General features: G+C 40.1%; 1 pseudogene; it reads right to left on the bottom strand.

The window, feature by feature from the left end:
- The window catches only part of LOC135519909 (collagen alpha-1(XVIII) chain-like), a 171,948-nt pseudogene that overhangs the window by 37,259 nt on the left and 108,760 nt on the right, over window positions 1-25,929 (bottom strand).

The following is a 25,929-nucleotide window of genomic DNA, read 5'->3' on the forward strand; positions in this document are numbered from 1 at the left end:
ATAAGCCTACGATAATCGAGAATTTCAAAAATAATTTTTCTACGGCTGGCAATGCTTTCCACCTGGCTACACCCCCTACTCCGGCCAATAGCTCTGCACCCCCCCATTTCTCCTTCACCCAAATCCAGAAAGCTGATGTTCTGAAAGAGCTGCAAAATCTGGACCCATACAAATCAAATGGATTAGACAATCTGGACCCTCTTTCTAAAATTATCTGCCGCAACTGTTGCAACCCCTATCACTAGCCTGTTCAACCTCTCTTTCGTATCATCTGAGATCCCTACAGATTGGATATTTTCCGTGGTCATCCCCCTCTTCAAAGGGGGAGACACTCTAGACCCAAACTGTTACAGACCTATATCTTTCCTACCCTGGTTTTCGAAAGTCTTTGAAAGCCAGGTTAACAAACAGATCACAGACCATTTCAAATCCCACCATACCTTTTCCGATATACAATGTGGTTTCCGAGCTGGTCATGGGTGCACGTCAGCCAAGCTCAAGGTCCGAAACAATATCATAACCATCGATAAAACACAATACTGTGCAGCCATCTTCATCGACCTGGCCAAGGCTTTCGACTCTGTCAATCACCACATTCTTATTGGCAGACTTGGTTTCTCAAATGACTGCCTCGCCTGGTTCAAACTCAACTTTTTTGGGGCAAAATATGATGGGGGTTGACCCCTGCTCTACTGGTATGGAGGTGGATGGGAACGGAAGCCAACTCACAGGCTCTCCGTCAGCTCCTGCGGGTCCCTCAGGGCCGGAGGCACCAGGAGGCCCAGATGGTCCTCTTGGACCCGCCACTGTCTGAACCACGGAGCCGTCGCCACGTGATACCACCTCTGCTGCTGGCCCTGGGAGGCCGGGTGGTCCGGGGGGACCAGCGGGGCCGGGGTCACCCTTCGAGCCGGGGTAGCCAAAGCCTGCTTTTCCCTATGTAGACAACAGGACACTCAAAAAGTTATACATCTATGTTGTTTCCAAAGAATACCGTATTGGTATGGAGACAGAAAACCATTATGTTAGCTTCAGGAACAAAACTGCATGTGTTGTACATAGCATTATGTGTATTATAATTCGTACATCATGCTACACATACCATTGTGTAAATGTGACTTTCCCAAAAACTGATGATGATAGTGGGAGTGACAATTTGTCTCAGTTCAGGTGGTGAATTAATTTTAACATAGTGGGGCAAAATAGTATTTAGTCAGCCACCAATTGTGCAAGTTCTCCCACTTAAAAAGATGAGGCCTGTAATTTTCATCATAGGTACACTTCAACTAGGTACAAAATGAGAAAAAAAATACAGAAAATCACATTGTAGTATTTTTAATGAATTTATTTGCAAATTATGGTGGAAATTAAGTATTTGGTCAATAACAAAAGTTTCTCAATACTTTGTTATATACCCTTTGTTGGCAATGACAGAGGTCAAACGTTTTCTATAAGTCTTCACAAGGTTTTCACACACTGTTGCTGGTATTTTGGCCCATTCCTCCATGCAGATCTCCCCTAGAGCAGTGATGTTTTGGGGCTGTTGCTGGGCAACACGGACTTTCAACTCCCTCCAAAGATTTTCTATGGGGTTGAGATCTGGAGACTGGCTAGGCCACTGGAGGACCTTGAAATGCTTCTTACGAAGCCACTCCTTCGTTGCCCGGGCGGTGTGTTTGGGATCATTGTCATGCTGAAAGACCCAGCCACGTTTCATCTTCAATACCCTTGCTGATGGAAGGAGGTTTTCACTCAAAATCTCACGATACATGGCCCCATTCATTCTTTCCTTTACACGGATCAGTCGTCCTGGTCCCTTTGCAGAAAAACAGCCCCAAAGGATGTTGTTTCCACCCCCATGCTTCACAGTAGGTATGGTGTTCTTTGGATGCAACTCCGCATTCTTTGTCCTCCAAACACGATGAGTTGAGTTTTTACCAAAAAGTTCTATTTTGGTTTCATCTGACATTCTCCCAATCTTCTTCTGGATCATCCAAATGCTCTCTAGCAAACTTCAGACGGGCCTGGACATGTACTGGCTTAAGCAGGGGGACACGTCTGGCACTGCAGGATTTCAGTCCCTGGCGGCGTAGTGTGTTACTGATGGTAGGCTTTGTTACTTTGTTCCCAGCTCTCTGCAGGTCATTCACTAGGTCCCCCCGTGTGGTTCTGGGAGTTTTGCTCACCGTTCTTGTAATAATTTTGACCCCACGGTGTGAGATCTTGCGTGGAGCCCCAGATCGAGGGAGATTATCAGTGGTCTTCCATTTCCTAATAATTGCTCCCACAGTTGATTTCTTCAAACCAAGCTGCTTATCTATTGCAGATTCAGTCTTCCCAGCCTGGTGCAGGTCTACAATTTTGTTTCTGGTGTCCTTTGACAGCTCTTTGCCATAGTGGAGTTTGGAGTGTGACTGTTTGAGGTTGTGGACAGGTGTCTTTTATTCTGATAACAAGTTTAAACAGGTGTCATTAATACAGGTAACTAGTGGCGGACAGAGGAGCCTCTTAAAAAAATAAGTTACAGGTCTGTGAGAGCCAGATATCTTGCTTGTTTGTAGTTGACTAAATACTTATTATTAAAAATTCTACAATGTGATTTTCTGGATTATTTTTCTCATTTTGTCTGTCATAGTTGAAGAGTACCTATGATGAAAATTACAGGCCTCTCTCATATTTTTATGTGGGAGAACTTAAACTGACTAAACACTTTTTTGCCCCACTGTATATGATGTGAAAAATTGGCAATTTGCTTCCAAATCAAGCAATGGATGACCGAGTTAAAATTAACTGAACAGAAAGGCTTTGACAATCCCATAACAGTAGTTAATAGAGTCTACACTAATCTGAGAAATATATTTAAGTACAGGGGGAGGAGAGTGCTTCTTTCAGTCACGCCATCTTGATCAAAGTGCATTGACTGATTATAAATGAGGCTATTTAAAAAGTTATGGGGGAGACTGATAATAAAATGCTTTTTGGTTACAAGACAAAAGACTGGCACATGAACAAGGCATCTGGAGTGCCATTCATTATTATGTGTTTATTTGGAGTTTAAAAAGTAGTGTTGTCTCACATCCAGTAACTTTCACATTCAAGGTACAAAATGTAAAGTCAGAAAGTTTTATACCCTTTGACTTGTTCCACATTTTGTTGTGTTACAGCCTGAATTCAAAATGGATGAAGTAGATGTTCTTTATGACCCATTTACAAACAATACCCCATAACGACAAAGTGCAAACATGTTTAGGAATGTTTGCCAATTCACACAAGTATACACACCCCTGAGTCAATACATGTTAGAATCACCTTTTCAAGTAGATTTAAGTCATAACTATAACTCGGCCACTCAGGAACATTCACGGTATTCTTGGTAACTCCAGTGTAGATTTGGCCTTGTGTTTTAGGTTATTGTCCTGCTGAAAGGTGAATTCATCTCCAAGTGTCTGGTGGAAAGCAGACTGAACTAGAATTTTGCTTGTGCTTAGCTCCAATCAGTTTCTTTTCTTATCCTGTAAAACTACCCATTCCTTAAAAATGCACTATGCAGAAATGGCTCCGCCATTGGCCTCATGGTGAAACCATTGAGCGCTTTCCTTCCTCCTCAGCAACTGAGTTAGGAAGGACGCCTTTAACTTCGTAATGACTGGGTGTATTGATACACCATCCAAAGTGTAATTAATAACTTCACCATGCTTAAAAGGATATTCAATGTCTGCTTTTTTTCTTCTTATTTACCCATCTACCAACAGGTTCCGTTTTTTGCAAGGCATATGAAAACCTTCCTGGTAATTGTATGTGTGGGGTACAGAGATGAGGTAGCCCTAAAAACACTGTTATTGCATACAGAGTCAATGCTAATTATTATGTGACTCATTAAGCACATTTTTACTCCTGAAACGTATTTAGGCTTGCCATAACAAAAGGGTTAAATACTTATTGACTCAAGGCATTTCACCATTTCATTATGGGGTATTGTATGTAGGCCAGTGACAAAAATAAATCACAGTTTAATCCATTTTAAATTCAGTCTATAACAACAAAATGTGGAAAAAAAATCATGAGGTATGAAAACGTTGATAGATAAATAGATAGACAGAATTCCAATCTCTGTCGAATGCTTGTGCAATATTATGCAATGTTTCGACCTGAACGTCTTCGTCCAGACAATAAATAATAAACTTGCAGAAGCATTCAACAGTACTTGGAGCACAACGTTACAAGAATAGATCATTTGAACATACCTTCATTCCCTTTTCTCCAAGCACTCCCTGCAGGAAAAACCACACCGCAGAGAAAAGAACAAGTTAGCATTTGAGTATACCAAAGACCTTCCTAATATTGAGTTGCGCGCATCTCCATTGAAGTGGATAGAACAAGTGACATCTGTAAGGGATCATAGCTTTCACCTGGTCAGTCTATGTCATGGAAAGAGCAGGTTTTCTTAATGTTTTGAATACTCAGGTGTATTTGCAAATTGCCATACAATTTTAGTTTGTATGGATGCAGGCCTGTATGAGTTATTTAAAAAAAACACTAGCACGTGTTGTGACATTGAGCATTGAGAATATATGCTTAAGAAAGAATACATACAGTATATTCTGTATTCACTTCACTATCTGGATATTAACTACTTGATGTACTAACGTTGATATATAGACCACTGTTTAAATGTGTTGTCAGGCATTTTAGTAGTTTAAGATTGATTCTATAAGTCCGCACCTTCTCTCCACGTGCCCCTCCTCGCGTGCCTGAATCGGAACCAGAATCACCCTTTGAACCAATAGGACCTCTGTCTCCTTTCTCTCCTCTGTCGCCCTTCTCGCCTCTAGATCCACCCTGGTCTGGAAAACAAAAGAAAGAAAGACAGAAAGAAAGGCAAAAGTTATGACCACCTGAATATAAACCTTCAAAGGGTTTAAATGGTATTAAATGCCTGTGCCGTTTCCTTCCTCTCCGGCAACTGAGTTATGAAGGACGCCTGTATTTTCTGTAGTGACTGGGTGTATTGATACAACATCCCAAAGTGTAATTAATAACTTCACCAAGCTCAAAGGGATATTCAATGCCTGTGTTTTTGCTTTACCTATCTACCAATAAGTACACTTGGAAAACCTCCCTGGTCTTTGTGGTTGAATCTGAGATAGTTACAGATAATTGTATGTGTGAGGTACAGAGATGAGGTAGTTCTTTAAAAATCATGTTAAACACTATTATTGCACACAGAGTGAGTCCATGCAACTTATTATGGGACTTAAGCAAATGTTTACTCCTGAATGGATTTAGGCTTGCCATAACAAAGGGGTTAAAAAACTTTTCATATTCAATATATTTGTAAAAACTTCTAAAAACAATTACATTTTGACATCATGGGATATTGTGTGTAGGCCAGTGACACAAAATCTAAAATTAATCAATTTTAAATTCAGGCTGTAACCAAACAAAATGAGTCAATGGGTGTGGATACTTTCTCTAGGCACTGTACAATGATACTGTCTCCATCTAGTGGAGTAATTAAGACCTTCAACAAACAGCTTTGCAATATTCAACTTGTCCCCAGGGAGTGCAGGAACAAAGACTTGCCCAGTCTTTCAGTGTAAATCTCTAAGGTTAATGCACTACTGGACTGTACAATATATGTCCATTATTCATTAAATTCTTCAAACTCTGTCAAATTGGATGTTGATCATTGCCAGACAACCATTTAAGTCTTCACAAAGATTTAAGTCAAAACTGGAACTCGGCAACTCCGGTACATTCACTGTCTTCTTGGTAAACAACTCCAGTGTAGATTTGGCCTTGTGTCTTAGGCTATTGTCCTGTTGAAAGGTGACTTAATCTCCCAGTGTCTGTGGAAAGCAGACTGAACGAGGTTTCCTTCAATGATTTTTTATGCGATTAGCTTCATTACGTTTCTTTTTTATCCTCAAAAACTCCCAGTCCTTAACAATTACAAGAGTACCCATAAAATATTACAGCCACCACTATGCATGAAAATATGGAGAGTGGTACTCAGTAATGTGCTGTACTGATTTTCCCCAAACATTACATTCCATTCGGAAAGTGTTCAGACCTCTTGACTTTTTCTATATTTTGTTATTTTGTTTCCTCATCAATCTACACACAATACCCCATATTTCCAAAGAAAAAAAATGTTTTTTTAAATTTTGTTGCACATACTTAGACCCTTTGCTATGAGACTCAAATTTGAGCTCAGGTGCATCCTGTTTCCACTGATCATCCTTGAGATGTTTCTACAACTTGAGTGGTCCACCTGTGGTAAATTAAATTGATTGGACATGATTTGAAAAGGCACACACCTTTCTATATAAGGTCCCACAGTAGACAGTGCATGTCAGAGCAAAAACCCAGCCAATTGTCCGATATAGGATTGTGTCGAAGCACAGATCTAGAGAAGGATACCAAACAATGTCTGCAGCATTGAAGGCCCCCAAGAACACAGTGGCATCCATCATTATAAATGGCCGCCCTGCCAGACTGAGTAATCTGGGGAGAAGGGCCTTGGTCAGGTAGGTGACCAAGAACCCGATGGTCACTGACAGAGCTCTAGAGTTCATCTGTGGAGTTGGGAGAATCTTCCAGAAGGACAACCATCTCAGCAGCACTCCACCAATCAGGCCTTTGTGGCAGTGGCAAGATGGAAGCCTCCTCAGTAAAAGGCACATGATAGAATATTTGGAAGTTGCCAAAATCACCTAAAGGACTCTTAGACCATGAGAAACAACATTCTCTGGTCTGATGAAACCAAGATTGAACAGTTTGGCCTAAATGCCAAGCCTTACGTCTAGAGAGAACCTGGCACCATCTCTACGGTGAAGCATGGCGGTGGCAGCATCATGCTGTGGGTATGTTTTTCAGTGGCAGGGACTGGGAGACTAGTCAGGATTGAGGGGTGGATTAACAGCGAAAAGTACAGAGAGGTCATTGAAAACCTCCTCCATAGAGCGCAGTACCTCCGACTGGGACAAAGGTTCACCTTCCAACAGGACAACAACCCTAAGCACACGGCCAAGAGAACGCAAGGGTTGCTTTGGGACAAGTCTCTGAATGTTTGTATTTTCCACGGCTCATTTGTACAACTTTTTTTTTTACAAATGAAAAGCCTAAACTTTAACCTGATCGAACATCTCTAAGCATCTCTAACATCTCTCTCATGTTTGTATTTTCCACTGCTCATTTGTACATTTTTTTTTTATCACAACAATAAAAGTATTAAAAGCCTTTTTACCTGGGTTTTCACTCTTAGAACAGCAATAGTGTAATGCTGAATTTGTGTGATGTCTACTTATCAGCGTTAGCACTAGTCTGTAATGCCCTGGCGCATGAGCAGATGGGCTCCCGCATTTTCAGCATGTCTTTAAAAAAAACAGATTTAGAGTTATATAATACCCTCCACAAAATAACCTTCACTCCAAATCAAAACTCCAAACCTACAACTTGATTTTGAACAAAATTACATGGAAGGATTCCTACTACCAAAGATTCTTATTTCCAAGGACGATATAGCTAATGCTCTGACAAACCAACAACCAACAAAAGAAGCACAACAGAAACCTGAAAACACCAACTGAGTGAGTCGTGTTTAGTCTGAAACTACTTTTATAGCCAAGAATAAATTACAATGATATATTATACTTTATAAGGACTGAATGCTAAGTTAAGGCTACCAAGCTTGCTAAGACAGAACAGATCCGGCTACAACTTCAATTAGCACTGAGGTGTGAAGTGAGAGACGTCAAAGCCCTTAAGTCTAATAATGACAGGAGAGTTTCACAGCCTACCCCACCCGAATGCAGAGGCATTTGAAGCCCCCTCTGTGCAGAGGTCTTTACAACACAGTACCCCTTTGATTCATCTATTTTATTAACTGAAATGCAGCCAGGACACTTCAATTGTAAATGTCCTCAATAAGAAAGAACAGTGTTGCTTTGATCACCTCAGACGATATCCTCCTTGCAATCTCCAAAATAAAACAGCCACAGGACAACTTTTTTTGGACGTCATAAAGGACCATTTCCCGAAACTGAAGAGAAAAGAAATGGTGGACAGAGACTTGCTAGCTACGTTAGCTAGCTAGCAGGTATTTTCCTCAAGGAATCTGCCTCCCAACAAAAGCATCTCCCAAGCGGGTGTGACACCTTCTCCCGTTGCCTGCTGCTTGGATTCCACCTGGCGATCTGTTCATCATCCGCCATGGCCCGTCTCCCCCTGTCTGGTACAGGTACCCCCGCCACACGCACTCACCGCAGACTTTGGACTGATCAGAATTTTAGGTAGGCTAATTAACTTGTGAAGCTTATTATGTGATCTTACTCAAACACTTTAACTAGTATAGGCCTACTATTTATTTATTTCAATCGCATACTTTTATAGCCTACTGGACTCAGAGCTACTCTCAAGTTATCTTGTTGGGGCGAGTGACTCTGAACTTATAATGGCTAACCCCAAGTCATTATATATTTTTAATTCTGCTTAATACTATTTGCTTCACGACTCCTGTGCGCTTTGTTAACTATGAACTTGCTTGTTTACCCAACCATGGGACAAGCTGTTTGTTCCCACACTCGGGATTCTGACTCTACTGGTTACACAGACTCTTGGCCTCCCATCCTATTCTAACCACCTCTCGCCAGCTTTTAATTCATGTTACCTGATTACATTTCTGTACAATATGATCTTATTGCCATCTGATGCACATTCACATTTCATAGACAATTAACACTCCCTGTCCTCTGCCATGCCCCGATTGTATTACTGCTTATGATATCTGGAAATGTTTATGTACACCCTGGACCATCTACTGTTGCTAGCCCCAATTAAGAAAGTGTTTTGAACACTGGAGTTAACCTTTCTGGTTATAACCTTTTTCGGCAAGACAGATCTTCCAAAGGTGGTGGAGTGGCAATCTTGACCAAGGAACACCTTCAGTGCTCAGTTGTCTAAACAAAGTCTGTCCCCAAACAATTTAATTTTACAGCCTGTGCTTATAATGGCTGCTCAGTGAAATTACCGGTCCTGATTTGTTATAGACACTTGCTAGAAAACATTAATGAGCAAGCCTTCCTGCATGACCTGGCCTCTGTAAATTGGTATAGAATCAGCTTGATTCCCTCTGTCGGCGAGGGGAAAAAAACAGGTTCAGCCCCTGGTTCGACCATGATCTGGCAGAGTTATTCCACCTCAATAATTCCATTTGGTGAAAGGCTCGGCACACGCATACTCAGGCTAACTGGCTCTCATTCATGCAGATGAGAAATAAGTGCACTCAAGCTATCCGGAAGGCCAAAGTTAGTTACTTTAATAGTTCTGTCTATGTGGGTCTAACAACCAAGAAGTTCTGGAAAATGGTTAAAGACCTAAAGACTAAACCCTCCTCCTCACAGCTGCCCATGTCCATTAATGTTTATGTGGTTGTTACTGACAAGGAGCACATGGCTGAGCTCTTTAATAACCACTTCATTAAGTCAATATTCCTATTTGACTCAGCCATGCATCATTGCCCGTCCAACATTTCCTTATCTCCTATCCCTTCTGATGCGACTAGTCCCGACGCCCATCCCTCTTTTCCCCTGCCCATCTACGAACTTTCTCCCTGCAGGCGGTCACTGAGTGTGAGGTGCTAAAGGAGCTCCTTAAACTTGACCCCAAAAAAACATCTGGGTCAGATGGTTTAGATCCTTTAACTTCTTTAAGGTTGCAGCCCCTTCATTGCCAAGCCCATCTCTGACTTTTTTAACCTGCCTCTCCTCTCTGGAGAGGTTCCCATTGCTTGGAAGGCAGCCTTTATTTAAAGGGGGATTTTTTCTTAACTGACTTGTCTAGTTAAATATTTGTATGAGATAAATAATTGTTAATTTGACCGTGCGCCTTGCGGGTTTATACCATTCTCATTTACATTTCACTTTGTAAAAAGAAGCTGTTACAGGATTGTTTTCTTTATTGTAACTGTTACTAATCACATTTATTGTAAGAGACACCAGAACATGCTAAGTGTTGCTGTAAGGCCTTTAGAATAATGCAAAACATATCCTTGACTCTATCCAAGTTGATGAGCGGGAAAACAAACAATGCATCTTGTAATTGAGAGATGCAGGGAAAGAGGCATCACTTTATCAAATAGTCTGTCAGAGGAAAAACATGTAGAAAAATTATTTATATATAGTATCAGAAAGAGCATACTCTGCAGTTTCTATGACACTTACATTTGTCAAATAACTTTCAAAATTAAAGTAGGTGCAGCTCTATTTCCAAATGTCACTTTTTCCAAGAATATCTGTGATGTCCATGCATTCAGCACATGACCACTCGCGTGGCAGCATTGCTTCTTGCTAATAAGCAAAAACTAGCAACATAATACATTTAAAATTAAAATGTTATTCTGTCAATGGATGAATAGGCGTTAGAAACCAGACAGAAATTGATCAAGGCGCACGTGACTTCAATGAACTAAATGATAAGGAGGGTGAAGAGGGCGATTTAATTTGATTGATCTGAATGACGAGGGTGAAGAGGATGATTAAATTCAGAACAGTGTAATGATTATGAAGAATTGTGGCCGGTCTAATTATTTTATTATGAAAGGCTGGATGGAAATGGTATATAAATCTGAGATCCAAATCTGACACTGGGTACAACATACAATGTTTGTAGTTCACAATGGCAAGCCGAACCAAACAAATAGACGCATTGACAGCATTGCAAATGCTGCAGAATTTAGAGGAATTGGAGTCGGATGCAGGATTGGATATTGAGCTTGAAATCGACGTTGCTGATGAAGAGCCTTCATCCGATTCAGATCGGTTCTGATTCTGACTTCGAGCCTCCGCATCCAATGCTTGAGCTTTGCCGCAGAACAGAGCTGACAGATGGTGATCCCAACTGCCACGGTGAGACAGGAGTCTGGGAGGGATGGCACGGTTTGGGTAGAAAATAATGAAGTTTATGTGACATGCAGATGTTGCAGCACATCAGAGATTGTACTGTTGCTCATGCGCACAGAAAAGGAAACCGTATGTGGGAGTTCTATGGATAAACTCAAAGCATTTATTGCACTCTTGTATGTTTGATAGGCATACGACGGAAAAAGCATCGATGTGGAGTCAATTTGGTCTGATAGGTATTTTGTCAGAGAGACCATGCCATTCAACCACTTCAGAGAGACCATGCCATTCAACCACTTCAGAGAGACTATGCGACAGGTGCACATGAAACAACGGCCATGAAAACTGTGTGCAGTGCAACTGAATTGTTTGTGGGGCTTGCTCACACAAACCCCTGAAGCTGTGTGCTGACTGTGGTCCTGAAGCATAAAGAGAAGACCAGATTGATTCATGCAGATCAAGCAATGTGTGGATGCTTGTGTCTTTATCACTGGGGGCACAAAAAAAGCAAATGATATTGGATCAGAAATGAAGAGCTGGGTTTTGATTGGGAAGGTGATTGACAAGGTTTGTTTCTGGGTGGCCATGGACCTCTTCTCCATGGCCCTCTTCTCCGGGGCACCAGGCACTGCCACGAGCCACACCTTCTTAAGTTCAATGGCAGACGGAAGGGAGGGTGGTGCGGCAGGTGCCACTTCTACTACGAAAGCTGTTATTCTACCTAAAACATCAGGTGTACGCCGACACCAGCTAAGTAACTTATGCAAAGATTTAAAGTGCAATTATGTGTTTTATCTCCAGTACATTGCCATGATTGTCAGTTATGTAGCTGCTCTACTGATAATCTCAGTGCGTCCTTGCTGGGATGACACAATCAATCTACTGCCGGAGAATATCAACACCAAAACACATTGGTTCACCGTTCCACGGGAGCGGACAGTACACAGCATACCATAATGTTCTGAGTAATGGCCAGGTCTATCTCTCTCCCTATTCCACTGAACCGCTTAGGCGTAACAAACACAAGTCCAACATTTATCGGAAACTGTTAAACTACCTGTTCACTACCCTCCTGCTCTCCGGGGACGTGCAACTCAATCCTGGGCCTAACATCACCGAGCCAGCGATACTCACCGGAGTGGAAAGCAGTGGATGACCTCGTCCACTGATTGTCGCCACTGCAAAACTGGGTGAGTGCTATGGTCCCATGGTTTCTCTCGACTCACCCGGCTCCAGGATGGAATTTGACTCTTCAAACATACCCAAGTCGCTATATGCGATCCCTGACTCTGCTTCTGGTACGCAAGTTGTTTTAATTAGTTCCCCACATCCAGTGCAGGCGGGAGGGATTGTTAATTGCGCTACCGAACTGCCCCTAATCAAAACGGCCTAAACCCAGCCATCAGAAAACACAGAAAAGTTTAACTTTTTTCAATGTGTCAATCACTCTCGAGTCATCTGGGACCCACGAGCTAAGCCCAACGGTCTACTAGTGTCATTCCAAAAAGTGATCAAATTCAACATCTTCTCAGACTCTAACCTTGACTTCCTCTGCCTTTCAGAGACATGGCTCCATAAAAAAACTCTCCATATGCTGCTTTGATTGTGCCTGGCTACAATGTTTTCAGGAGAGACAGGATTGAAGGAAGAGGAGGGGGTCTGATGATTTACATTAAAGAACATATCCGATGTAAACAAATTGAGTGGTCATGTGATAATAAACTAGAATGTATTGGCCTGAACGTTACACTAAATGTCTTTTACCCTTATTGGAATGTATAGACAACCTTCCAACCAAAGTGTGTTTTTTTATCAGTTTAATAACATGGTTAGGGAATGTGATTTTGGGAAAGAGGTCATCTTAATGGGAGTCTTGTAGGAAAACCCTCAAACGGATCACTAATACCTTTGACCTTACACAGCTAGTTAAAGGGCCAACCAGGGTGACTTGTTGCTCTAAAACACTGATTGATTTGGTGTTCAGGTATAAACCAGAGAGAGTGACTAAATCATTCAATATGGTTACTGGGCTATCTGATCATAATCTGACACTTATTGCCAGAAAGCTTTCTAAGAGCAAGTTTAACCTCTCTACTGTTAGAAAGCTGGATCAACTAAGAATACCTAACCGGACATGGCGCGTGTGCGAGAGTCGCAAAATACATTTAGAAATCCATGTTATTCAATTATTGCATCCACACTGCTCGTGCGTGCGCCAACGAGCGTCTGCGTTGCCAAGGGCTAAAATAGAAGTCCTTTCTATTTCTGACGCAGATCGCGCTACAAGTCCTGCCTCTCCCCTCTCCTCACTGGTTTATAGAAGCAGGTAAGACAAAATGTTTTGCCGGTTGTCATGGTATTACCATGAAAGTGTAGATGCCAATCACCATATAAATTCAAAGATAAAAAAGCCTGGAAGGACAAGAGATGGCTAGAAACGATTTGGTTGACCGTTTTATGTGTGGATTAATTGTCGGAGTAGAGGACCTTGTGCATTTCAGGTAAAATAACAACTCAGTGTTTATATCTCAGGACAAATTAGCTAGAAACAACAAGCTAGCTAAATAGGACAAATCAGCTAGCAAGTGCAAGCTAACTAGCTAAATTGCCATACATGATTCATGCTTTTCAACCTGTCCCCAAATTAATGTCATTGGTTCAGAGTTTGTTTTGATATTTAACCTTCGTGTTGTGATGGCATTTGGTGTAGGGGAACAAAATACATTTATGCACGATAGCTCAAGCGCGCAGCCGGTTTGGGTTCCATGTAAGAGTGAATTAAATTATTTTGAAAATGCAATTAAGGGAATTAACTGGAATGATCTCTTGTCCTATACAGATGTGGAAGCTGATAGTCAGGTTTTTCTATCCACAATCCAGACTACAATAAATGATTTGCTAAAGAAAATCAAAATCCAATCCTGGCCAAAATAGCACTCTTCCTTGGCTAAATGGAGAAATCAGGAAATTGATGAAAGAACGAGATTGGCTTTAAAACAGCCCTAAAATCCAAATTCGAGCATGACAGATATAGGTTTACCATGTTGAGAAATAAGGTGATGAAAGAAATCAGACAGGCCAAGGCAAACATTTTTATTAACATAATTGGTGAAGCAAAGGGAAATTCTAAATTGATCTGGGAGAATCGGAAAAAGGTAATAGGGAAAGACCATAGTAACACCGCAAAAAGACTAGAAATAATGGTGAATAACAATCTAACACAGGATGCAGTCCCAAATAGCAATAGCCTTCAATTCCTACTTTATTGACTCTGTCAGGGTACTGACACAGAACCCCTCCACTGGTTTCTTGGGCTCAGTGCTAGTAAATGACGCTCAACCCGTCTTCATCATAAGGGAGGTTTGTGAGTCAAAGGTGAACAAGGTGATTGGCTCACTAAAGAACTCTAAAGCAAAAGACGTGTTTGGGCTGGACTTAAACTACAAAGAGTCACTCCTTGGCCCCATTATTAAGGTCACCAACACATCTATTAGTCCGGGGGTGTTTCCAAGGGTATGGAAGTCGGCCATAATAACGGCTATCTTTAAATTGGGTGACCATGCTGACGTCAGTAACTACAGGCCCCTTAGTATACTACCTGTGGTGTCGAATGTTCTTGAAAAGTGTGTAGCAGAACAACTGATTGCCCACCTCAACAACAGCCCCTTCACATTACACTCCATGCAGTTTGGATTCAGAGCGAAACACTCCACAGAAACGGCCAACTGCTTTCTTCTGGAAAATGTGAAGTCCAAGATGGACAAAGGGGACGTTGTTGGGGCTGTGTTTCCGGACCTAAGGAAGGCTTTTGATACTGTTAACCACAAAATCGTCCAAGTTCAACTTTCCCCCGATGCCTTAAGATGGATGAAATCATACCTTGAATGCAGAACTCAGTATGTCAGAGTGAGCAATGAGCTGTCACCCACTCTTAGCTATGATGTGGACGTGCCCCAAGGGTTAATACTGTGGCCCCTCCTTTTCAGCCTGTGCATTAATGATCTGTCTTTTGTCTGTACTGGGTCTGAAGTTCAAATGTATGCAGATACAATGATACATGTGCATGCAAAGAGCAAACAACAAGCTGCACAAGAACTCACCACTGTAATGGTCCAGGTTACAAAGTGCCTCAGTGACTCGTGTTTGCATCTCAATGTGTAAAAAAAACTGTCTGCATGTTCTTTACAAAGAGGGCAACAGGTGCTACTGAGCCAGATGTCTATGTGTCAGGGGAGAAGCTCCAGGTGGTATCTGTTTTTAAGTACCTTGGCATCATACTTGATTCCAACCTCTCTTTTAAAAAGCAGGTGAAAAAGGTAATTCAAATAATCAAATTCAACCTAGCTAATTTCCAAATTATACAAAATTGTTTGACTACAGAGGTAGCAAAACTGTACTTCAAATCTATGACACTCCCCAACTTAACATACTGCTTGACTAGTTGGGCCCAAGCTTGCTGTACAACATTAAAACCCATTCAGTCTGTCTACAAACAGGCTCTCAAAGTGCTTGATAGGAAGCCCAATAGCCATAACTGCATGAGCATAGCATGAGCTCCTGAGTTGGGAAAATCTTGTGCAATACACCAACGCATGTCTAAATGGCCTGGCTCCCTCTCCACTCAGTATTTTTATTAAACAGAAAAACCAAACACATGGCAGCTGATCCACAAGGTCTGCCATGAGAGGTGACTGTATAGTTCCCTTAAGGAAAAGCACCTTTAGTAAATCTGCTTTCTCTGTGAGAGCTTCCCATGTCTGGAATACACTGCCATCAGACACACATAACTGCACCACCTATCATACTTTCACAAAAAAACATGAAGACATGGCTAAAGATCAATCAGATTTGTGAACATAATCCCTAGCTGTGTATTGCCGCTTTCCATGTTGTCTGTAGCTTGTGAGGTGTTGAAACACTTTGTTGCTTTTATGGATTTTGTCTTGTTGCTTTTTGTGCCATGTTGCTCTGTCTGTATGCTACGTCTTGCTTGTCCTATGTTGCTCTACGTGTGCTCACTGCTCATTGATTGTCTGTATTGTAATTGTTTTTAATAACCTGCCCAGGGACTGAGTTCGAAAATTAGCCGGCTGGCTAAAACCGGCACCTTTACTGAAATGTTGATTATGTGCACTATCCCTGTAAAAATAAATAAACTCAAACTCATAAAGGCAGGCATATGAGGGCACAATACAGTGTCCAATAAAATCAACAAATGACTTAATATCTTGTCATGAATATATTTCCACAAATATATCTTTACGCAGTTCATCCTTTACAATTGTTCATGCACTGGTGCTTTTATTTAGGAATCGGGCAAATCATTTAACCTATGCACCTGGCTGGTTATATTATCATCTTTCTTCTTTCTACTTTGTCAAAAGAAGCTTTAACCGGACTTTATTAATTGCTAGAACTCGACTACTAATCGAATCTAGAAATAAAAGTTTATCAAATGGATTACACTGAAATGTTTTTACGAAAATAGCCTACAGGCCTATGCTTTTTCTAAGACTTTGTAGAATAATACAAAACAAATCCTTGACTATCCATACTGAACAAAAATAAAAAAATAAAAACATGTAAAATGTTGGTCCCATGTTTCAAGAACTGAAATAAAAGATCTCAGAAATGTTCCCTATGCACAAAAAGCTTATTTCTCTCAAATTGCATGCAGAAATTTGTTTATATTTCTGTTAATGAGCATTTCTCATTTGCCAAGATAATTCATACACCTGACAGGTGTGGAATATTAAGAAGCTGATTAAACAGCATGATCATTACACAGGTGCACCTTATGCTGGGTACAAGGAAATGCAACTCCAAAATGTGCAGTTTGTCACAACACAATAGAGTTTTGAGGGAGAGTGCAATTGGAGTACTGACTAGAGGAATGTCCACCAGAGCTGTTGCCAGGTAATTTTATGTTAATTTCTTTACCATAAGCCACCTCCAACATCATTTTAGACAATTTGGCAGTACGTCCCACCGACCTCACAACCGCAGACCATGTGTAACCACGCCAGCCCAGGACCTCCACATCCAGCTTCTTCACCTGCAGGATAATCTGAGACCAGCCACCCAGACAGCTGATGAAACTGAGGAGTATTTGTGTCTGTAATAAAGCCATTTTGTGGGGAAAAACGTATTCTGATTGTCTGGGTCTTACTCCCCAGTCGGTGGGCCTATGCCCTCCAAGGCCCACCCAACGCTGTGCCCCTGCCCAGTCATGTGAAATTCATGGATTAAGGCCTAATGAATTTATTTCAATTGACTGATTTCCTTATATGAACAGTAACTTAGTGAAATTATTGCATGTTGCATTTATATTTTTGTTCAGCATAAACAAATAACTAATATTTCTTCATGCAATTAATCCTTTATAATAGTTGATGCACTATTCATCAAGCATTGGTGCTTATGTTTGTGCACCTTAAGGGTTGATATGTTACCTCTTATGTAGCAACATTTGAAATTGTGTTTTTTAATTTGGATAAAAGTAGAGACTCGGAGCTAGAAAATTGAATACCATACACTCTGGTTGAAAAACAATGGGAAAGTAATTCTACTTTGAAAGTTGATAAACTTTCAACCACACTTTTGAGAAAATGGTCCTTGAATGTTTTGTTACACCAACTGGAGAGCTCTTTTGGCGACACCCATTTAGCATCGTTCACACCCTCTTAAGCCTTAGCCCCACCCATCTCTTTAAGGATTCACGTGAGGCCATTTGCTAAACAGAGTGATTAGTTTAGTAAACAACCAAAGATTTCAAGATTAAAAGTGGATAAAGTAGTAGCCTACAACAAGAAAAAACTTCAGGTAAAAATACACTATCTAGTCCTTGGCCGACATCCTAATCTGATTTTGGTGCAGGTCATGTTGTTCTTCACGTTACCGTCTATCACATCACAATATATGAAATAAAAAAGTTGATTTGTCACATGCACAGGAAACAGGTGTAAACAGTACAGTTAAACTGTTACTTGCATAGTAGCAATATCAAAAAGAGAGTGTCCAGATACAAATATTTTATAATTATTAGATGACGATTACCTGGCACACTTGTCTAAATTGATAGGTCATGTGAAGGAAATGCTATAACCAACCCCCAGCCACATCTAGCTAAGTTGTCTAGACATGTACACATGTTCATGAAATACAATAGATGGCCGTAATCACCCCCAGACACACCAGGCTAATTTGATGGTTCATGTAATCATCTGGGGAAGTGTTTTGTCTAGACATGTAGCTAGCTAGCTAAACAATGAACCGCCATAATCCCAACTCCTACTACTACCAACCAATACAAACATTGTCATAGCTGTAGTATGAATCTGCAGGTAGCTAAAGCTAACCAACCTGGTTCGATGTTTGTTAGCTATCATTAGGTTATAACTAAGAATGCAAATGGATTTCCGATTCAAATAATATTGCTACACAGATCATACACGTAACGTGAGCCAGCAAGCTGACATTCGCTAGCTAGCTACCAGCACACTTTAACGTGCAATGAAAACCACTTTGACAAAATTAGAAACGTATATTATTGTATACATGGATGAACGCTTCACGGCAGACGAAACATTTAACTTTGTTTTCTTGGAGCTACATCTCATTTGGCCAGCATTGTGTCAAGTCACTCCGGTACACACTGACCGTGGCATGTAAGTAGCAAATCACTTTTTCCAAATGATCTGTCGATAGCCCCAAAGTTGAGAAAAGTAGCAAAACTTTTGTAGTTCTCCATGGCTAATGTTATATATATTTTTTAAATGACATGGTAGAAAGGACTATCAACACATACTGAGCAGCTCACATTATAAACAGAAGCATGCTACATAGCAGACCAATCCAAACTCATCACTCATTTAACCATTTTATTTGTATTTATGGATGGAATATACATTTGTTATTGAGCCACATGAAAGTTCAAAAGTTCCAGAAGGCATTTCTGCCCAAAAATGCATTTTGATTAAACAAATTGTTTATTTCTGTGAAGAAGTAACGTACGACAATCACCTAGTTTAGCTGAAAAGAGTCACATATGCATCTGATGAATATGCAAAGGAGGCACCCTGCAAGGTTCTCTAGCGGTTACATTTAGGCTGAAAGGCCAGGGGGTTCTAGTGTTAAAGGGTCAAGCCTAGGCCAACTCACCAAACAGATGTTGTGGCCGTAACTCATCACCATGCAGTGTTCAATGTGAAATTGTTAATCCATTTAGAAAATTCCAAACACAGGCAGAATAAACGATGTCTGTACATCGAAAAGAGGACAGATTTCGTTTTATAACTGACAAAATTGTCTTTCAACTTGCCAAATTGAGCTGTTAAAGATGTGTGATGCGCATCACTTTGCAGTGGCAACCGTTTTCATTCTGAAAAATAATCTGTTATACTTTATTCTGTTACTTTTTTTTACTATAAAATAGGGCTCTGGAATTAATATCTTCTTGTCTGCTAAAGTATCAAAACAAGGCTGTGTCATTGCACAGCCATAGGCTTCTTCAAGCAAGTGCCACTGCTGAGGGAACTGCCGTTTTGAAGATTATGTTCCACGATATAATATAACCAATTTATATTATGGTTTCAATAATTTCATTTTAAATGGCACTTGCTTTTTTAATTGACTGAATATATATGGGGCAATTTAGCCCCATCTGTAATGGTTATGATAAATTAGGCATTGTTGCGCACTGTTGGCATAGGCCTATAGCTTATATTATAGCTTATATTATAGTTTATTAGCTTATATTATATTAGCTTATATTATATATATATTATATTATATTATAGCGCACATATTTTTTTCTAGTGCAAGCCTTGTGTTCTAATAAAAAAAATAGTACTCAATACATGTTAATAATATAACCACCTTACTTTAAATGAATGGGCTTAACATGCTATGGTATTTTGTATCTAATTTGCATACAATTGTATAAAAAGTTGTATTCTAATTTCATAAATTGTTACAAACTCTGTCTTGCATAAAGCATGAAGATTTGTTAATAATATGAACAACCTACCTTACATTATTGGCGTTAAATTTAATCAAAGTTACTTCAATTTTAATCCCGGTGTTCTACATCAGCCATTTCATAACAACATATCTTCAGATATTGGACAAAATGTGTTGAATTTAAGAATCCAAACTGGTGATTTGGTGCCATTATTGACTAGGGTCTAGCATTGACCTGTCTGCAACCTTTCTGACATTTTCGATAACTTGAAAATAGGATAACATATATCTCAGCCATGGTAAATCCTATCCTCATGGAATAACGTGCTGTGTTCCTGATAAGCTTCTCTGTAACATGGAATACAAAGTATAACACCAGAACCACAGTACCCCTTTGTCCACCAATACCCTATAATTTGCTTAAATCTTTTGACATTGTGGGAAGTTATTTGAATCAAAAGACATTCAAGAGACATTGTAAACATTATTTTGGTTAGCTCGCTAGCTTTCGTTAGCATAACTAGCGAGCCACTTCTGTACAAATGATGCAGGGCTGCCAACTTTTTAAGAACGCTTGGAGTGAGATTTAGCCTCGAAGGGGGTCTGTAACATTTGTAAGCTAATTTCATGCAATTCTATGTCTTTTTTACATGGCTTAGGCCAATGACCAGAGTAAGGGAAAAAAGCACAGGTCACGTGTATTCAGAAAGCTTTGAATATTAAATGAACACACAAAATGTTGACGACTTCGTTACTTAGCGACTTTTGAGGGATAAAATGTAAAGTATGCTAATATTTTATTAAACTTTTTTGACACTTTATTCAGACAGTAATGAAATTAGATGGGGAGACAGACAAAAGGTGAAGCAGTGGGAAGGTCAGTGGGAATGCTCTGCACAGAAAATACTAATGGTTGATGGCAGTGGGTAACCAAATTATAGATTGCAGTCTCCTTGTACATAGACTGCTTTCTAGGTAAGGACACAAACATTGTCATTTTGGTGAATTATTAAAATCAGTCTGGAAGAAAATCCTGCTTGCTCTCCATTTATTTGTATTTATTTTTTATATGTACTCCAGGCGGGTTAGCCAAGTGCTGGGCGTTTGAAAATGTTCTTGTTATAACAATTAACTTCTCAATCATACAACCTTCAAAAATGAATATCAATATTCGGGTGGTTTATGCCTAGTAGTTGAAGATCCTTGCCATCATCTTAATCTACATAGACACAATATACCATGTGTTTATGAGTTGTGAGTCCCCTTCCGCCATCTCTGCCTAGCATGTGCACAATACTAAAATGGCCTGGAGCATTTAATATCCAATGCTTATTCAAAACTGTCCACTAATGGCTGCAAAAATACATAGATTCATACAATTCATTTTCAAAGGCACAAGTAGGCATATTAGACGCTGGCAAAATTGGAATAATAAAATACTAAGTTTGGGGAATAACAGAAGTGTTCTTTGTTAAGAATGAGAATTGTTCAGCTGATCAGACTAAATAAAGTAAATAAATAATCAAATCTCCTCAAGACAAGGGTACATAAATCTGCCCCTACACCCTAACCGAATAATGTTTATATGTATTGTCCCCCTTCTAGAATCAAATTTACACTTTTGGGTTCCCAATCTGTTTGACAAAATTATTTTCACAGTTACAAACCAGGTCACCCTACCAAACTCCCCTGCTTAAAACAGACTGTAGGGCTGTCTGCTGCCTTTTCATGATCACAGCTCAAACACCAATCACCAAACGAGGAGACTAATACATGTGTTTTAAGTTGACTTTAGGACATGCTGTCAAAAGGCTGCATTCTGCAAAAGGCATGGGAGTAACAGCAACCTCCTTTAGTTGACATTGTACATAAAACAGCGCCACCGCTATTTTACAGTTCTATAAACTCAGCGGAGAAGGTTCCCCCTCCATTCCACTCCACTCTAATCTTGAGGGGGGTTTCTTTAAAACACGCATCCTATCCCTAACATAACGAGACCAATCAAATGCTTCAATGTGCCGTGGTTCACAGTGCTGGGTTCTAGACAGGATCGGGACAATACTGCCCCCTTTGGATGAATTGCGTCCCCATAGTAAACTGAAAAGAATCTGTCCAAAATTGCTAATATATGCATATAATAATTACTATTGGATAGAAAACACTCTAAAGCTTCTAAAACCGTTTGAATTATGTCTGTAAGTATAGCAGAACTCACAGGGCAGGCAATCTCCCAAACTAGTTTTGGCATCCAGAAAGTTGGGGCAACTTTGACGTCATCGCCCCACCCTTCCCAACCAGCTATGGATCTGGAAACACTTTCTATGTCTTCCACGAGATGTCCTCTATCAGTAGAGCGTTTAATTGCGCAAATCCCGCGAGCTTTGACCCTTTGGCAGGCAAAATAGTGGGTGTCGCGAGAAAATACATGCGCGTTCGAGCGCGAATTGTATACAGTCATCCATCCGTTCCAGAAGGTCTGAGAAGAATTGCTTTTGTCCGGTTGAATCGCCAATTGCTTTGTACGTTTATAACATCCTAAAGCTTGATTCTGCACTTAGTTTGACCAGTTTAGTCGACATATAATATGTAATTTTGAAGTTTTGATGCGCAACTGTTTGGGACCAGAAGTCATTTTGGATGCATTTCAGCTGACACGGGTAGCCTATGCTACTATAACTACACACGAACTGAAACAAAACGATGTATTGGGTAAGTATGACTCCTTCCACTACATTCTGATTGAAGACCATCAAAGGTAAGGGAATATTTATGTTGTAATTTTGTATTTCTGTTGACTCCAACATAGCGGAGAAATATTGCTTACGTCTGAGCACCGCCTCAGATTATTGAATAGTGAACGATTTCTGTAACGTTAAAAAGAAATGTGACAAAGCGGTTGCATTAAGAAGCAGTGTATCTTTCTAACTATATGTAGAACATGTATATTTAGTCAAAGTTTATGATGTGTATTGCTGTTATCTGGCGGAGCTATCTATAATTCCTCCGGACATTTTTGAGGATTTTCTGAACATGGCGTCAATGTAAACGGAGATTTATGGATATAAATTGCATATTATTGAAAAAAACATAAATGTACTGTGTAATATGTCCTATTACTGTCATCTGATGAAGATTTTCAAAAGGTTAGTGAATTATTTTTCTTTTAATCCTGCGTTTGTGATTGCATCTTTTGTTCGACAAAATGGCTACATATCGTCTGTGTCTTTGTGGTGGTTTGACATACATATGTGCTATGTTTTCGCCGTAAAACATTTTAGAAATCTGACTCGCTGGGTAGATGAACAAGATGGTTATCTTTCATTTGAGCTATTGGACTTGTTAATGTGTGGAGGTTAAATATTTCTAAGAATATTTTTGCATTCTGTGCGCCACCTTTTGAGTTGAGCGGGGGGGGGGTGGTGCCCTTGGGGAACGTGTAGCGTGAACACGTTACGATAGAGGTTCCGCGGGTGTTGTTGCAGATGCAGTCGCAGATGCTTTTTCAAAACGATTTGGAGCACATTTGAAGAGTTAACGCACAAGACAATGGACTTAAAAACAGTAATTTTCAATGCGTGAGATAGAGGTGTGGCGTGTGATCACAAGAAGAGAGGTTCAAATACGTGTGTCTCAAGGCCAATGCGAGAGAGCTGGCAGCTCGGATGTTTTTGATGTTATGTAAAGAAATGGGAATGTGTATGATTTAACTTCAGGTTAATCTTCCTTCAAAATGGTTGCTCAAACTGCACGCATAGTGGCTGTTGAAGTACCACAGTAGAGACAGACAGCACTACCAAGTGCACACTGCACAGAGCATGTTGTGTGTTGGGCTTAAAAGGGTCCGTGCGAAAACACGTTAGCTTAAAAGTGTCCTTGCGGTGAAGAAATGGAGATGCGATTAACACGTTAACTTTGACATCCCTAAATGTAATACTTGTCAGCAGTTACTTCCATGCCTACAAAACATCACATCAATTTTTCTGTAAAGCAATGTTATAAAGACATGGCTTAATGTAAAAACACCTGTAGTATTTTAGTAACTTCTCATAATATCATAACCTTCATGTCAAATTTGGTGAATGTCAATATTTATCAGTGGCCACTGTTACTACATGAAAACATAATACAGATGCATGTAAAACAAATAAATAACATAAATTATATATTAATAACAACAAGACTAGTGGTCTTGTAAACACACACAGTCTGCCTTGTTTAGACTAGGACCTATAGAACTCACCCTTCTCTTCCTTGGGAGATACCTCTGGTTGTTTCCGGGTCACCGGGGGCTGTTGAATGGGGCGTGATGACGTTGGAGTAGTCTGGAGGAAGATGGTAAAACAACATAAAAAAAACAACAACAAAACTACATCCAGATGGGATCCAAAGAGAAAAAAAACTAATAAATATATATATGTGTGAGCAGCAATGAATGGGGTTCACAGAATGATAGAAAGGACGCAAGAACAAGTGGATAACAAAGCTAGCACTCTATCATGTGTACCTTTTATGTGCAATCAGTGAAAGCATTACCATGTTTCTCTCTCATTACCACCAGGATGAAGCAAGGACGCAAGTGAAGTTCAGTCTAGTGCTGTAGGTTGGTTATCTTTGAATGCAGCAGATAAACATCTAAGGACATATACATTAGGTTTACATGCCAAATGTCATGACCCCAATTCCATCGGTTCAGTTCTTATAACCCTAGTGTGATATGGTGCTATCAAATGGTGTAGCATGGCCAAATAAAGCAACAAATCATTCTCAAATGGCTAATTCATTGAGTGCCTTTAGAATGTATTCACACCCATAGATTTTTTCACATTTTGTTGTGTTACAGACTGAATTTAAAATGCATTAAATTGAGATTGTGTGTCGCTGGTCTACACTGAATGCCCATTGTGTGTACAAATTAATAAAACATGAAATGTCTTGAGTCAATAAGTATTCAACCCATTTCTTATGACAAGCCTAAATTAGACCACAAGTATACATTTGGTTAACAAGTCACAGGGGAAGTTGCATGTATTCACACGGTCTGCAAAAATAGTGTTTAACATGATTTTGGAATGACTACCTCATTTCTGTACCCCATACATACAGATAATTGTAAGGTCCCTCAGTTTGGCAGTGAATTTCAAACACAGATTCAACCACAAAGACCAGGAAGGTATTCCAATGCCTCGCAAAGATGGGCATCTATTGGTAGATGGGTAAAAATAAAAATAGCAGACATTGAATATCCCTTTGAGCATGGTGAAGTTATAACACTTTGGACTGTGTATCAATACACCCATTCACTACAAAGACACAGGCGTCCTCCCTAACTCAGTTTCCGGAGAGGAAAGAAACCGCTGACAAAGTGAAAAGAAGGAAGCCTGTACAGAATACAAAATATTCCAAAACAGGCATCCTGTTTGCAATAAGGCACTTAATGTAAAGCTGCAAAAATTAAAGAAATTAACTTCATGTCCTGAATACAAAGTGTTGTGTTTGGGGCAAATCCAACATGACACACCCCGCTTCAAGAATGATGGTGGCTGCATCATGTTATGGGTATGCCTATCATCAAATTCACCTTTCAGCAGGACAATAACCTTAAACACAAGGCCTGGAGTTTCTTACCAAGATGACATTGAATGTTCTTGAGTAGCCTAGTTACAGACTTGAAAATGGCTGTCAAGCAACTCTTAACGAATAATGTATTGAGTGACTGATCTGGTCAGAAAGGAACCGAAATACAAAGGGAGTTGCCCGATCAATGCTTTGTACACAAAAGTGCATCAGTGATTTAGCCAGGAGGATAGAGAGGTCCATTGCACGCAGTAGCAGTCAGTGGAATTTTTTTCATGAGCATGGTCTTGTGTCTATTACAGCATATTAGATGACTTTCATTCATATTCCATTCCCCCAGTTGATTGTAACAGTGATAGGTTTAGGCTACAACATGATACTCAAATTTGTCCTATATACATCAGGAGGTTGCTACAACATAGCTTATGAATAAAACGTTTACAATGTAGGTGCACACAGGTCGAGAGAAAAATGTAAGGTGACAGACATCAAC

This window comes from Oncorhynchus masou, chromosome 29, assembly GCF_036934945.1.
Source record: "Oncorhynchus masou masou isolate Uvic2021 chromosome 29, UVic_Omas_1.1, whole genome shotgun sequence".
NCBI classification, from domain to species: Eukaryota; Metazoa; Chordata; class Actinopteri; order Salmoniformes; family Salmonidae; genus Oncorhynchus; species Oncorhynchus masou.